General features: G+C 49.5%; 1 protein-coding gene across 1 annotated transcript in view; it reads right to left on the reverse strand.

The window, feature by feature from the left end:
- The window catches only part of mtus2a (microtubule associated tumor suppressor candidate 2a), a 146,983-nt gene extending 145,536 nt beyond the window's left edge, over positions 1-1,447 (reverse strand). Inside the window, exon 1 of the mRNA XM_036967473.2 lies at positions 1,286-1,447. The gene's annotated coding sequence lies outside the window, so the exon portion shown is untranslated. The remainder of the gene's footprint in view (positions 1-1,285) is intronic.
- Between the last annotated feature and the right edge of the window lie 14,189 nt (positions 1,448-15,636).

The raw sequence follows: 15,636 nt of genomic DNA on the forward strand, positions 1-15,636 counted from the left end.
GCTCACACACACACACTACATACGCTCACACACACTACATACGCTCACACACACTACATATGCTCACACACACCACATACGCTCACACACACACTACATACGCTCACACACACACTACATACGCTCACACACACACACACACTACATACGCTCACACAAACACACAGACTACATACGCTCACACACACACACACACCACATACGCTCACACACACTACATACGCTCACACACACACACACACTACATACGCTCACACACACTCCATACGCTCACACACACACACACACACTACATACGCTCACACACACACACACACACACACACACACACGCACACACACACACACACACTGTTACTGTTTATTATCTATCCTGTTGTCTAGTCTTTACCTCTACCTACATGTACATATTACCTAAATTACCTCAACTACCTCTTACCCTTGCACATTGACTAGGTACTGGTACTCTGGGTATATAACCACGGTATTACCTGGTACTCTCTGTATATAGCCATGTTATTACCTGGTACTTCCTGCATATTGCCATGTTATTACCTGGTACTTCCTGTATATAGCCATGTTATTACCTGGTACTTCCTGTATACAGCCATGTTATTACCTGGTACTTCCTGTATATAGCCATGTTATTACCTGGTACTTCCTGTATATAGCCATGTTATTACCTGGTACTTCCTGTATATAACCATGTTATTACCTAGTACTTCCTGTATATAGCCATGTTATTACCTGGTACTTCCTGTATAGAGCCATGTTATTATCTCACACATTGACTATTGTGTTACTATTTTCACATTTTATTTGCAGGCATGTACACACACACACACACACACACAGACACACACACTTTAGGCCTATATAAAATGTCATAATTTATCTGTGTCAATCTGATGAATTTAATTTAAACATCTTCATGCCAGACAAGTAGGCTAAAACCATGACAGATATAGAGCAAAGGTACCTTCTAAAAGTATCCTAGTACAGCTAGTAAACACAAAACGTTGCATTATTGTAAAACAATTACTAACATCTCAGATTAGCCTAAGAAAGACTGCCCGAAATAGCATTATTAGAGCTGAAAACTAGCCTACATGTTATGCAGAGTCTTTTTCCTGCGCGGTATCACCATGCTGTTCTCTACCCACCTGCCCCGTGGGAAGCATGTGGATCTCACCACTAAATAACAACCATCAAGTCACATTGTCACAATAACACACAAAGCTATTTTCAGATAATTAGTAATGACTGTATAGTAAAACGCCTATTACCGTTTTGCGTTAGTTGGCTTTGGGAGACTGCCGTCTTGTCCGTTCCTGGGCACGGTAGCCTATTCTGTCTCTGTTGTCCAATACCTTACTCCGTGTGGATGGAGAGAGATGCGATGCAGACTAGAGGAGAACCAGAGAGTGGGACGGAAGCTGCGGAGAGAGGTAGAGAGACGGGGGATGGGGGGCTAGAGAGATGCTACCGTTCTAGTTGGGGGGGGGGGGGGCTAGAGAGAGATGCTACCATTCTAGTTGGGGGGGGGGGGGGCTAGAGAGAGATGCTACCATTCTAGTTGGGGGGTTGGGGGGGGGGGGGCTAGAGAGAGATGCTACCATTCTAGTTGGGGGGTTGGGGGGGGGCTAGAGAGAGATGCTACCATTCTAGTTGGGGGGGGGGGGGGGGTGGCTAGAGAGAGATGCTACCATTCTAGTTGGGGGGGGGGGGTGGCTAGAGAGAGATGGTACTATTCTAGTTGGGGGGGGGGGGGGGGGCTAGAGAGAGATGCTACCATTCTAGTTGGGGGGTTGGGGGGGGGGGCTAGAGAGAGATGCTACCATTCTAGTTGGGGGGGGGGGGCTAGAGAGATGCTACCGTTCTAGTTGGGGGGACTAGAGAGATGCTACCGTTCTAGTTGGGGGGGCTAGAGAGATGCTACCTTTCTAGTTGGGGGGGGGGGGGGGGGGGGCTAGAGAGAGATGCTACCGTTCTAGTTGGGGGGTTGGGGGGGGGGGGCTAGAGCGAGATGCTACCGTTCTAGTTGGGGGGGGGGGGGGGGGCTAGAGGGAGATGCTACCATTCTAGTTGGGGGGGGGGGGGGCTAGAGAGAGATGCTACCATTTTAGTTGGGGGGTTGGGGGGGGCTAGAGAGAGATGCTACCATTCTAGTTGGGGGGTTGGGGGGGGGCTAGAGAGAGATGCTACCATTCTAGTTGGGGGGGGGGCTAGAGGGAGATGCTACCATTCTAGTTGGGGGGGCTAGAGAGATGCTACCATTCTAGTTGGGGGGGGGGGGCTAGAGAGATGCTACCGTTCTAGTTGGGGGGGCTAGAGAGATGGTACCGTTCTAGTTGGGGGGGGGGGGGGGGGGCTAGAGAGAGATGCTACCGTTCTAGTTGGGGGGGGGGGGAGCTAGAGAGATGCTACCGTTCTAGTTGGGGGGGGGGCTAGAGAGAGATGCTACCGTTCTAGTTGGGGGGGCTAGAGAGATGATGCCGTTCTAGTTCGGGGGGCTAGAGAAATGCTACCATTCTAGTTGGGGGGGGCTAGAGAGGGATGCTACCGTTCTACTTGGGGGGGGGGGGGGGGCTAGAGAGAAATGCTACCATTCTAGTTTGGGGGGGGGGGGAATAGAGAGATGCTACCGTTCTAGTTGGGGGGGCTAGAGAGATGGTACCGTTCTAGTTGGGGGGGGGGGGGGCTAGAGAGAGATGCTACCGTTCTAGTTGGGGGGGGGGCTAGAGAGAGATGCTACCGTTCTAGTTGGGGGGGCTAGAGAGATGCTACCGTTCTAGTTGGGGGGGGGGCTAGAGAGATGCTACCGTTCTAGTTGGGGGGGGGGGCTAGAGAGAGATGCTACCGTTCTAGTTGGGGGGGGGGGGGCTAGAGAGAGATGCTACCGTTCTAGTTGGGGGGGATAGAGAGATGATGCCGTTCTAGTTGGGGGGGGGGGGGGGGCTAGAGAGAAATGCTACCATTCTAGTTGGGGGGGGGGGAATAGAGAGATGCTACCGTTCTATTTGGGGGGGGGGACTAGAGAGAGATGCTACCGTTCTAGTTGGGGGGTGGGGGGGGGGCTAGAGAGAGATGCTACCGTTCTAGTTGGGGGGGATAGAGAGATGATGCCGTTCTAGTTGGGGGGGGGGGGGGGGGCTAGAGAGAAATGCTACCATTCTAGTTGGGGGGGGGGGAATAGAGAGATGCTACCGTTCTATTTGGGGGGGGGGACTAGAGAGAGATGCTACCGTTCTAGTTGGGGGGTGGGGGGGGGGCTAGAGAGAAATGCTACCATTCTAGTTGGGGGGACTAGAGAGAGATGCTACTGTTCTAGTTGGGGGGGGGGGGGGGCTAGAAGGAGATGCTACCATTCTAGTTGGGGGGGGGCTAGAGAGATGCTACCATTGTAGTTGGGGGGGGCTAGAGAGATGGTACCGTTCTAGTTGGGGGGGGGGGCTAGAGAGAGATGCTACCGTTCTAGTTGGGGGGGGGCTAGAGAGATGCTACCGTTCTAGTTGGGGGGGGGCTAGAGAGATGCTACCGTTCTAGTTGGGGGGGGGGCTAGAGAGAGATGCTACCGTTCTAGTTGGGGGGGGGGGGCTAGAGAGAGATGCTACCGTTCTAGTTGGGGGGGATAGAGAGATGATGCCGTTCTAGTTGGGGGGGGGGGGGGGGCTAGAGAGAAATGCTACCATTCTAGTTGGGGGGGGGGGAATAGAGAGATGCTACCGTTCTATTTGGGGGGGGGGACTAGAGAGAGATGCTACCGTTCTAGTTGGGGGGTGGGGGGGGGGCTAGAGAGAAATGCTACCATTCTAGTTGGGGGGACTAGAGAGAGATGCTACTGTTCTAGTTGGGGGGGGGGGGGGGGCTAGAAGGAGATGCTACCATTCTAGTTGGGGGGGGGCTAGAGAGATGCTACCATTGTAGTTGGGGGGGGGCTAGAGAGATGGTACCGTTCTAGTTGGGGGGGGGGGGGGCTAGAGAGAGATGCTACCGTTCTAGTTGGGGGGGGGCTAGAGAGATGCTACCGTTCTAGTTGGGGGGGGCTAGAGGGAGATGCTACCGTTCTAGTTGGGGGGGGGGGCTAGAGAGAGATGCTACCGTTCTAGTTGGGGGGGGGGCTAGAGAGAGATGCTACCGTTCTAGTTGGGGGGGATATAGAGATGATGCCGTTCTAGTTGGGGGGCGGGGGGGGCTAGAGAGAGATGCTACCGTTCTAATTTGGGGGGAGGGGGGGGCTAGAGAGATGCTACCGTTCCAGTTGGGGGGGGGGGGGGCTAGAGAAATGCTACCATTCTAGTTGGGGGGGCTAGAGAGAGATGCTACCGCTCTAGTTGGGGGGGGGGGGGGGGGGCTAGAGAGAGATGCTACCATTCTAGTTGGGGGGGCTAGAGAGAGATGCTACCGTTCTAGTTGGGGGGGGGGGGGCTAGAGAGAAATGCTACCATTCTAGTTGGGGTGGGGGGGGATTAGAGAGATGCTACTGTTCTAGTTGGGGGGGGGGGCTAGAGAGATGCTCCCGTTCTAGTTGAGGGGGGCTAGAGAGAGATGCTACCGTTCTAGTTGGGGGGGGGGGGCTAGAGAGAGATGCTACCATTCTAGTTGGGGGGGGCTAGAGAGATGCTACCGTTCTAGTTGGGGGGTGGGCTAAAGAGAGATGCTACCGTTCTAGTTGGGGGGGCTAGAGAGAGATGCTACCGTTGTAGTTGGGGGGAGGGGCTAGAGAGATGCTACCGTTCTAGATGGGGGGGCTAGAGAGAGATGCTACCGTTCTAGTTGGGGGATGGGGGGGGGGGCTAGAGAGAGATGCTACCATTGTAGTTGGGGGAGGGGCTAGAGAGATGCTACCGCTCTAGTTGGGGGTGCTAGAGAGAGATGCTACCGTTCTAGTTGGGGGGGGGGGGGGGGGGGGGGGGGCTAGAGAGAGATGCTACCGTTCTAGTTGGGGTGGCTAGAGAGAGATGCTACCGTTCTAGTTGGGGGGTTGGGGGGGGGGGGCTAGAGAGAGATGCTACCGTTCTAGTTGGGGGGAGGGGCTAGAGAGAGATGCTACCGTTCTAGTTGGGGGGGCTAGAGAGAGATGCTACCGTTCTAGTTGGGGGGTTGGTGGGGGGGGGGGTGGGGGGGGGGGGCTAGAGAGAGATGCTACCGTTCTAGTTGGGGGGTTGGTGGGGGGGGGGTGGGGGGGGGGGCTAGAGAGAGATGCTACCGTTCTAGTTGGGGGGTTGGTGGGGGGGGGGGTGGGGGGGGGGGCTAGAGAGAGATGCTACCGTTCTAGTTGGGGGGTTGGTGGGGGGGGGGGGTGGGGGGGGGGGCTAGAGAGAGATGCTACCGTTCTAGTTGGGGGGGGTCCTCTGCTGGTGAAAGCCCTGCTACTTTCTAAGCTGGTTCCCCGAACCCAGACTGAGTACAGCTCCAGAAGAAGAAAAATCCATTAGAAGCCCAAGAGAGACACAGTAAATCCCAGGCATTGTTCAGTGTGCTAGTATGATGTCATAACTATACACAATTCCCTATGAATATCATATTTAAGTGTTGTGGCGTACTGCGAGGCCTGGTGACATATGGAGTCTCCATCACGCGGCAGGTGGCTGGCTCCCTCTGCTGGACGTGCCGGGTCACGACGGGTCCTCCGGCAAGGAATAATTGGGTCTGATTGCTCCCCAGCCGTACGGGGCTGGATGGACCAAATGAATGGAGAGTCAATGGAGATTTCCCTTAAACAATAAGATATAATAGCCGTTACGGACACTGTCACAATGTTTTACTTGATCAGAGTCGTAAAGAGGAAAATCATAATGTAAGATACAGCACACGCTCTGCTGTTGTCAGGCCGGCCAATCACGTGACTTCAAATGTGGATGCGGAGAGATGGCGTAAGGTGATCCCCGAGTTCGAATCGACGCAAGTTGTGGAAGTCCTGAATGGTCGTGTCAAAAATGGTCGTGTCACTAGCAGGCCTCCATCCAGTACCCTGCCCTGAACATAGTCCCTGTCACTAGCAGGCCTCCATCCAGTACCCTGCCCTGAACGTAGTCCCTGTCACTAGCAGGCCTCCATCCAGTACCCTGCCCTGAACGTAGTCCCTGTCACTAGCAGGCCTCCATCCAGTACCCTGCCCTGAACGTAGTCCCTGTCACTAGCAGGCCTCCACCCAGTACCCTGCCCTGAACATAGTCCCTGTCACTAGAAGACCTCCATCCAGTACCCTGCCCTGAACATAGTCCCTGTCACTAGAAGACCTCCATCCAGTACCCTGCCCTGAACATAGTCCCTGTCACTAGCAGGCCTCCATCCAGTACCCAGCCCTGAACGTAGTCCCTGTCACTAGCAGGCCTCCATCCAGTACCCTGCCCTGAACGTAGTCCCTGTCACTAGCAGGCCTCCATCCAGTACCCTGCCCTGAACGTAGTCCCTGTCACTAGCAGGCCTCCATCCAGTACCCTGCCCTGAACATAGTCCCTGTCACTAGCAGGCCTCCATCCAGTACCCTGCCCTGAACATAGTCCCGGTCACTAGAAGGCCTCCATCCAGTACCCTGCCCTGAACATAGTCCCTGTCACTAGAAGACCTCCATCCAGTACCCAGCCCTGAACATAGTCCCTGTCACTAGCAGGCCTCCATCCAGTACCCTGCCCTGAACATAGTCCCTGTCACTAGCAGGCCTCCATCCAGTACCCTGCCCTGAACGTAGTCCCGGTCACTAGAAGGCCTCCATCCAGTACCCTGCCCTGAACATAGTCCCTGTCACTAGAAGGCCTCCATCCAGTACCCTGCCCTGAACATAGTCCCTGTCACTAGAAGACCTCCATCCAGTACCCTGCCCTGAACATAGTCCCTGTCACTAGAAGGCCTCCATCCAGTACCCTGCCCTGAACATAGTCCCTGTCACTAGAAGACCTCCATCCAGTACCCTGCCCTGAACATAGTCCCTGTCACTAGAAGGCCTCCATCCAGTACCCTGCCCTGAACATAGTCCCTGTCACTAGAAGGTCTCCATACAGTACCCACCTTCTTACTCAACCCTGCACGTTAGAGGTTGCTGACCTATGTACAGAGCATTCTGAAAGTATTCAGACCCCTTCACTATTTCCACATTTTGTTATGTTACAGCCTTATTCTTTAATGTATAAAAAACAAAATAAAAATCTACACACAATACCCCATAATGACATCACAATACCCCATAATGACATCACAATACCCTATAATGACATCACAATACCCCATAATGACAGGGGATGACAGGTTTTTAGAATTTTTTTTATTTCTTTGTGCAAAAACCCCCAGAAATATCTTATTAACATAAGTATTCAGACCCTTTGCTATGAGACTCAAAATTGAGCTCAGGTGCATCCTGTTTCCATTTATCATCCAGACTTCCTCTGTGCAGATGGGAGAACCTTTCAGAAGGACAACCATCTCTGCAGCACTCCACCAATCAGGCCTTTATGGTAGAGCGACCAGACGGAAGCCACTCCTCAGTAAAAGGCACATGCCCCTGCTTGGAGTTTGTCAAAAAGCACTTAAAGGACTCTCAGCCCATGAGAAACAAGATTCTCTGGTCTGAGGAAAACAAGATTGAACTCTTCGGCCTGAATGCCAAGCGTCACGCCTGGAGCAAACCTGGCACCATCCCTACGGTGAAGCATGGTGGTGGCAGCATCATGCTGTGGGGATGTCTTTCAGGAGGCAGGGACTGGGAGACTAGTCAGGATTGAGGGAAAGACAAACGGAGCAAAGTACAGAAAAATCCTTATTGAAAACCTGCTCCAGAGCTCTCAGACCCTCAGACTGGGGAAAAGGTTCACCTTCCAACAGGACAACGACCCTAAGCACACAGCCAAGACAACACAGGAATGGCTTCGGGTCAAGTCTCTGAATGTCCTTGAGTGACCCAGCCAGAACCCAGACTTGAACCCGATCGAACATCTCTGGAGAGACCTGAAAATAGCTGTGAGACGGAGCTCCCCATCCAACCTGACAGAGCTTGATAGGATCTGCAGAGTAGAATGGGAGAAACTCCCCAAATACAGGTGTGCCAAGCTTGTAGCGTCAGACCCAAGAAGACTGGAGGCTGTAATCCCTGCCAACGGTGATTCAACAAAGTACTGAGTAAAGGGTCTGAATACTTATGTAAAAGTGATATTTCTAAAAACATGTTTTTGCTTTGTCATTATGGGGTATTGTGAGTAGATTGATGAGGGGGATAATGGGAAAAAAAAGTGAGTTTAGAAGAAGGCTGTAAGACGAAGAAGGCTGTAAGAAGAAGAAGGCTGTAAGAAGAAGAAGGCTGTAAGAAGAAGAAGGCTGTAAGAAGAAGAAGGCTGTAAGAAGAAGAAGGCTGTAAGACGAAGAAGGCTGTAAGAAGAAGAAGGCTGTAAGACGAAGAAGGCTGTAAGAAGAAGAAGGCTGTAAGAAGAAGAAGGCTGTAAGACGAAGAAGGCTGTAAGAAGAAGAAGGCTGTAAGAAGAAGAAGGCTGTAAGACGAAGAAGGCTGTAAGAAGAAGAAGGCTGTAAGAAGAAGAAGGCTGTAAGAAGAAGAAGGCTGTAAGACGAAGAAGGCTGTAAGAAGAAGAAGGCTGTAAGAAGAAGAAGGCTGTAAGAAGAAGAAGGCTGTAAGAAGAAGAAGGCTGTAAGAAGAAGAAGGCTGTAAGAAGAAGAAGGCTGTAAGAAGAAGAAGGCTGTAAGAAGAAGAAGGCTGTAAGAAGAAGAAGGCTGTAAGAAGAAGAAGGCTGTAAGACGAAGAAGGCTGTAAGAAGAAGGCTGTAAGAAGAAGAAGGCTGTAAGAAGAAGAAGGCTGTAAGAAGAAGAAGGCTGTAAGACGAAGAAGGCTGTAAGAAGAAGAAGGCTGTAAGAAGAAGAAGGCTGTAAGAAGGCTGTAAGAAGAAGAAGGCTGTAAGACGAAGAAGGCTGTAAGAAGAAGAAGGCTGTAAGAAGAAGAAGGCTGTAAGAAGAAGAAGGCTGTAAGACAACGAAGGCTGTAAGACAAAGAAGGCTGTAAGAAGAAGAAGGCTGTAAGAAGAAGAAGGCTGTAAGAAGAAGAAGGCTGTAAGAAGAAGAAGGCTGTAAGAAGAAGAAGGCTGTAAGACAAAGAAGGCTGTAAGAAGAAGAAGGCTGTAAGAAGAAGAAGGCTGTAAGAAGAAGAAGGCTGTAAGAAGAAGAAGGCTGTAAGACGAAGAAGGCTGTAAGAAGAAGAAGGCTGTAAGAAGAAGAAGGATGTAAGACGAAGAAGGCTGTAAGAAGAAGAAGGTTGTAAGAAGAAGAAGGCTGTAAGAAGAAGAAGGCTGTAAGAAGAAGAAGGCTGTAAGAAGAAGAGGGCTGTAAGAAGAAGAAGGCTGTAAGACGAAGAAGGCTGTAAGAAGGCTGTAAGAAGAAGAAGGCTGTAAGAAGAAGAGGGCTGTAAGAAGAAGAAGGCTGTAAGAAGAAGGCTGTAACGTAACACAATGTGGGGAAAAGTGTCCGATAACTTTCAGAATGCAGTTTATTTAAATGGATAAAAGGTGAGCCACTTTCTTATAACCTGAGTTGAACTCAGTGAGGTAACTTTCGTTCATCTCTATCTCTTCTTTCTTATGACCTGAGTTGAACTCACTATCTCTTCGTAGTATAGGGCTCTGGTCTACCTGAATACACACTGAAGAAGGCAAAAGTAAAACATAAAAATGTCATTCTCCTAATGAAATAATTACCATTCAAAACTTACTAGGTGAACATGCTAACAGAAATGAATGAGGTGGTTGGCTAGTCTGCTATGTGTGTTATTGTAGCAAAGTATTTATAAATTAAAAACCAGATCTCTTAAAAAATGTAATTCACTGTCATTCTATTTTCTATTACCCCTCAAACTCAACTATGGACCTCAAAGTTCCACTGAATTTTTTCATTGTTTCTCTCTAACCAGGGCTTGATTTAGACCTGGGACACCAGGTGTGTTCAATTCATTATCAGGTGGAACAGAATAACAGCAGACTCTGGACCTCGTAGGGTCAGAGTTGAATACGAGCAGACTCTGGACCTTGTAGGGTCAGAGGTGAATACCAGCAGACTCTGGACCTCGTAGGGTCAGAGGTGAATACCAGCAGACTCTGGACCTCGTAGGGTCAGAGTTGAAAACCAGCAGACTCTGGACCTTGTAGGGTCAGAGGTGAATACCAGCAGACTCTGGACCTCGTAGGGTCAGAGGTGAATACCAGCAGACTCTGGACCTCGTAGGGTCAGAGGTGCATACCAGCAGACTCTGGACCTCGTAGGGTCAGAGGTGAATACGAGCAGACTCTGGACCTTGTAGGGTCAGAGTTGAATACCAGCAGACTCTGGACCTCGTAAGGTCAGAGGTGAATACCAGCAGACTCTGGACCTCGTAGGGTCAGAGTTGAAAACCAGCAGACTCTGGACCTTGTAGGGTCAGAGGTGAATACCAGCAGACTCTGGACCTCGTAGGTTCAGAGGTGAATACCAGCAGACTCTGGACCTCGTAGGGTCAGAGGTGAATACCAGCAGACTCTGGACCTCGTAGGGTCAGAGTTGAAAACCAGCAGACTCTGGACCTTGTAGGGTCAGAGGTGAATACCAGCAGACTCTGGACCTCGTAGGGTCAGAGTTGAATACGAGCAGACTCCGGACCTCGTAGGGTCAGAGTTGAATACGAGCAGACTCCGGACCTCGTAGGGTCAGAGTTGAATACGAGCAGACTCCGGACCTCGTAGGGTCAGAGTTGAATACGAGCAGACTCCGGACCTCGTAGGGTCAGAGTTGAATACGAGCAGACTCTGGACCTTGTAGGGTCAGAGGTGAATACCAGCAGACTCTGGACCTCGTAGGGTCAGAGGTGAATACCAGCAGACTCTGGACCTCGTAGGGTCAGAGTTGAAAACCAGCAGACTCTGGACCTCGTAGGGTCAGAGGTGCATACCAGCAGACTCTGGACCTCGTAGGGTCAGAGGTGAATACGAGCAGACTCTGGACCTTGTAGGGTCAGAGTTGAATACCAGCAGACTCTGGACCTCGTAAGGTCAGAGGTGAATACCAGCAGACTCTGGACCTCGTAGGGTCAGAGTTGAAAACCAGCAGACTCTGGACCTTGTAGGGTCAGAGGTGAATACCAGCAGACTCTGGACCTCGTAGGTTCAGAGGTGAATACCAGCAGACTCTGGACCTCGTAGGGTCAGAGGTGAATACCAGCAGACTCTGGACCTCGTAGGGTCAGAGTTGAAAACCAGCAGACTCTGGACCTTGTAGGGTCAGAGGTGAATACCAGCAGACTCTGGACCTCGTAGGGTCAGAGTTGAATACGAGCAGACTCCGGACCTCGTAGGGTCAGAGTTGAATACGAGCAGACTCCGGACCTCGTAGGGTCAGAGTTGAATACGAGCAGACTCCGGACCTCGTAGGGTCAGAGTTGAATACGAGCAGACTCCGGACCTCGTAGGGTCAGAGTTGAATACGAGCAGACTCCGGACCTCGTAGGGTCAGAGTTGAATACGAGCAGCCTCCGGACCTCGTAGGGTCAGAGTTGAGTACCCCTGATCTATACAGTAGGCTATCATTGATTTTGGCCCAATAGGCCTGACATATTACCTCTTTCAAGAAGCTTTCCATTTTGATAGGGTTATGTACCCTAAAATCCTTCTCTAGAAAAAAACATAATAGCTCTGCGTCTCTGCCCGGCATGACAAGAGTGGCCCGAAGGGTGTTTAGCATCCCCAGTGGCTTTGCAAGCACAGAGAGGGTATTCTCCACTGCTGGGTATTCTCCACTGCTGGGTATTCTCCACTGCTGGGTATTCTCCACTGCTGGGTATTCTCCACTGCTGGGTATTCTCCACTGCTGGGTATTCTCCACTGCTGGGTATTCTCCACTGCTGGGTATTCTCCACTGCTGGGTATTCTCCACTGCTGGGTATTCTCCACTGCTGGGTATTCTCCACTGCTGGCCTGCTCTCATGGCAGCATCACATACGTTTGAAGCTACAGACTACAGACCAGAAGTGTTAAACTTGAATGGTAATCCAACTAGGAATTGTAAATCTTTCTCTTTCCCTTCCTTTGATGACAACATTTTCCCACGGAGGACCGCCCCCGCCATCTTCCTGTTCAAGGGAGCACATCACAACAATGTGAGTCCAAACATGTCTTATATGCTGCTGCATAAATGATGTAATATGCCAGGGAGATATGTATACTCTAGCTAAGAAATTAATACTAAGTGTTCACATACACTAAGTTGACTGTGCCTTTAAACAGCTTTCACAAAGTTGACTGTGCCTTTGTATTCCAGAAAGTGATGTCATGGCTTTAGAAGCTTCTGATAGGCTAATTGACATCATTTGAGTCAATTGGAGGTATACCTGTGGATGTATTTCAAGGCCTACCTTCAAACTCAATGCCTCTTTGCTTGACGTCATGGGAAAATCAAATGAAATCAGCCAAGACCTCAGAGAAAAAAATGTAGACCTCCAAAAGTCTGGTTCATCCTTGGGAGCAATTTCCAAACGCATGAAGGTACCACGTTCAACTGTACAAACAATAGTACGCAGTATAAACACCATGGGACCAAGCAGCCGTCAAACCGCTCAGGAAGGAGACGCGTTCTGTCTCCTAGAGATGAACATACTTTGGTGCGAAAAGTGCTAATTAATCACAGAACAACAGCAAAGGGCCTTGTGAAGATGCTGGAGGAAACAGGTACAAAAGTATCTATATCCACAGTAACACAAGTCCTATATCAACATAACCTGAAAGGCCGCTCAGCAAGGAAGAAGCCACTGCTCCAAAACCGCTTCAAAAAGCCAGACTACAGTTTGAAACTGCACATGGGAACAAAGATCATACTTTTTGGAGAAATGTCCTCTGGTCTGATGAAACAAAAATAGAACTGTTTGGCCATAATGACCATCGTTATGTTTGGAGGAAAAAGGGGGAGGCTTGCAAGCCGAAGAACACCATCCCAACCATGAAGCACGGGGTGGCAGCATCATGTTGTGGGGGTGCTTTGCTGCAGGAGGGCCTGGTGCACTTCACAAAATAGATGGCAACATGAGGATGGAAAATGATGTGGATGGAAAATGATGTGGATATATTGAAGCAACATCTCAAGACATCAGTCAGGAAGTTAAAGCTTGGTCGCAAATGGGTCTTCCAAATGGACAATGACCCCCAGCATACTTCCAAAGTTGTGGCAAAATGGTTTAAGGACAACAAAGTCAAGGTATTGGAGTGGCCATTCCAAAGCCCTGACCTCAATCCTATAGAAAATCTGTGGGCAGAACTGAAAAAGTGTGTGCGAGCAAGGAGGCCTACAAACCTGACTCAGTTACACCAGCTTTGTCAGGAGGAATGGGCCAAAGTTCACCCAACTTATTTTGGGATGCTTGTGAGAGGCTACCCAAAATGTTTGACCCAATGCTACCAAATACTAATTGAGTATATGTAAACTTCTGACCCAATTGGAATGTGATGAAATAAATAATTCTCTCTGATTAGCTCACTAAAGAACTCTAAAACCAAAGATGCGTTTGGGCTGGACTCTACCTACCTTTCTTAAAAACTACAAACTCACTCATTGGCCCCATTTACTAAGGTCACCAACACATCTATTGGTCTCGGTGTGTTTCCAAGGGTATGGAAGTCGGCCATAATAACGGCCATCTTTAAATCAGGCGACCCTGCTGACGTGAGTAACTACAGGCCCATTAGTATACTAGCTGTGGTGTCAAAGGTTGCTGAAATGTGTGTAGCAGAACAACTGATTGCCCACCTCAACAACAGCCCCTTCACATTACACTCCATGCAGTTTGGCTTCAGAGCGAAACACTCCACAGAAACGGCCAACTGCTTTCTTCTGGAAAATGTGAAGTCCAAGATGGACAAAGGGGGCGTTGTTGGGGCTGTGTTTCTGGACCTAAGGAAGGCTTTTGATCCTGTTAACCATGAGGTTCTCATCACAAAATTATCCAAGTTCAACTTTTCCCCCGATGCCTTGAGATGGATGAGATACCTTGAAGGCAGAACTCAGTGTGTCAGAGTGAGCAATGAGCTGTCGCCCACTCTTAGCTATGATCTGGGCGTGCCCCAAGGGTCAATACTGGGGCCCCTTCTGTTCAGCCTGTACATTAATGATCTGCCTTCTGTCTGTACTGGGTCTGAAGTTCAAATGTATGCAGATGATACAGTGATATATGTGCATGGAAAGAGCAAACAACAAGCTGCACAAGAACTCACTACTGTAATGGTCCAGGTTACAAAGTGACTCAGTGACTCATGTTTGCATCTCAATGTGAAAAAAACTGTTTGCATGTTCTTCACAAAGAGGGCAACAGATGCTACTGAGCCAGATGTCTATGTGTCAGGGGTGAAGCTCCAGGTGGTATCTGATTTTAAGTCCCTTGGCATGATACTTGATTCCAACCTCTCTTTTAAAAAGCATGTGAAAAGGGTAATTCAAATAACCAAATTCAACCTAGCTAATTTGACTACAGAGGTAGCAAAACTGTACTTCAAATCTATGATACTCCCTCACTTAACATACTGCTTGACTAGTTGGGCCCAAGCTTGCTGTACAACATTAAAACCTATTCAGTCTGTCTACAAACAGGCTCTCAAAGTGCTTGATAGGAAGACCAATAGTCATCATCACTGTTACATCCTCAGAAAGCATGAGCTCCTGAGTTGGGAAAATCTTGTGCAATACACCGACGCATGTCTTGTATTCAAGATCCTAAATGGCCTGGCTCCTCCCCCTCCACTCAGTACTTCTGTTAAACAGAAAACCCAAACATATGGCAGCAGATCCACAAGGTCTGCCATGAGAGGTGACTGTATAGTTCCCCTAAGGAAAAGCACCTTTAGTAAATCTGCTTTCTCTGTGAGAGCTTCCCATGTCTGGAATACACTGCCATCAGACACACAACTGCACCACATATCACACTTTCACAAAATGCATGAAGACATGGCTAAAGGTCAATCAGATTTGTGATCATAATCCCTAGCTGTGTATTGCTTCTTTCCATGTTGTCTGTTATCTGTAGCTTGTGAGGTGTGGAAACACTTTGTTGCATTTATGGGTTTTGTCTTGTTGCTTTATGTGCTATGTTGCTCTGTCTGCATGCTATGTCTTGCTTGTCCTATCAATCAATCAATCATATGTATTTATAAAGCCCTTCTTACATCAGCTGATGTCACAAAGTGCTGTACAGAAACCCAGCATAAAACCCCAAACGGCAAGCAATGCAGGTGTAGAAGCACGGTGGCTAGGAAAACTCCCTAGAAAGGCCAGAACCTAGGAAGAAACCTAGAGAGGAACCAGGCTATGAGGGGTGGCCAGTCCTCTTCTGGCTGTGCCGGGTGGAGAGTATAACAGAATATGGCCAAGATGTTCAAATGTTCTTAGATGACCAGCAGGGTCAAATAATAATAATCACAGTGGTTGTCGAGGGTGCAACAGGTCAGCAGCGCCTCAGGAGTAAATGTCAGTTGGCTTTTCATAGCCGATCATTAGGAGTATCTCTATCGCTCCTGCTGCCTGGATATTTTTTTTAAATGCCTTCCTAACCATCTTAAATAAACAGGCCCCATTCAAGAAATTTAGAACCAGGAACAGATATAGCCCTTGGTTCTCCCCAGACCTGACTGCCCTT

The sequence above is a fragment of the Oncorhynchus mykiss genome, chromosome 29 (assembly GCF_057628025.1).
Source record: "Oncorhynchus mykiss isolate SJ-2025 chromosome 29, ASM5762802v1, whole genome shotgun sequence".
NCBI lineage: Eukaryota > Metazoa > Chordata > Actinopteri > Salmoniformes > Salmonidae > Oncorhynchus > Oncorhynchus mykiss.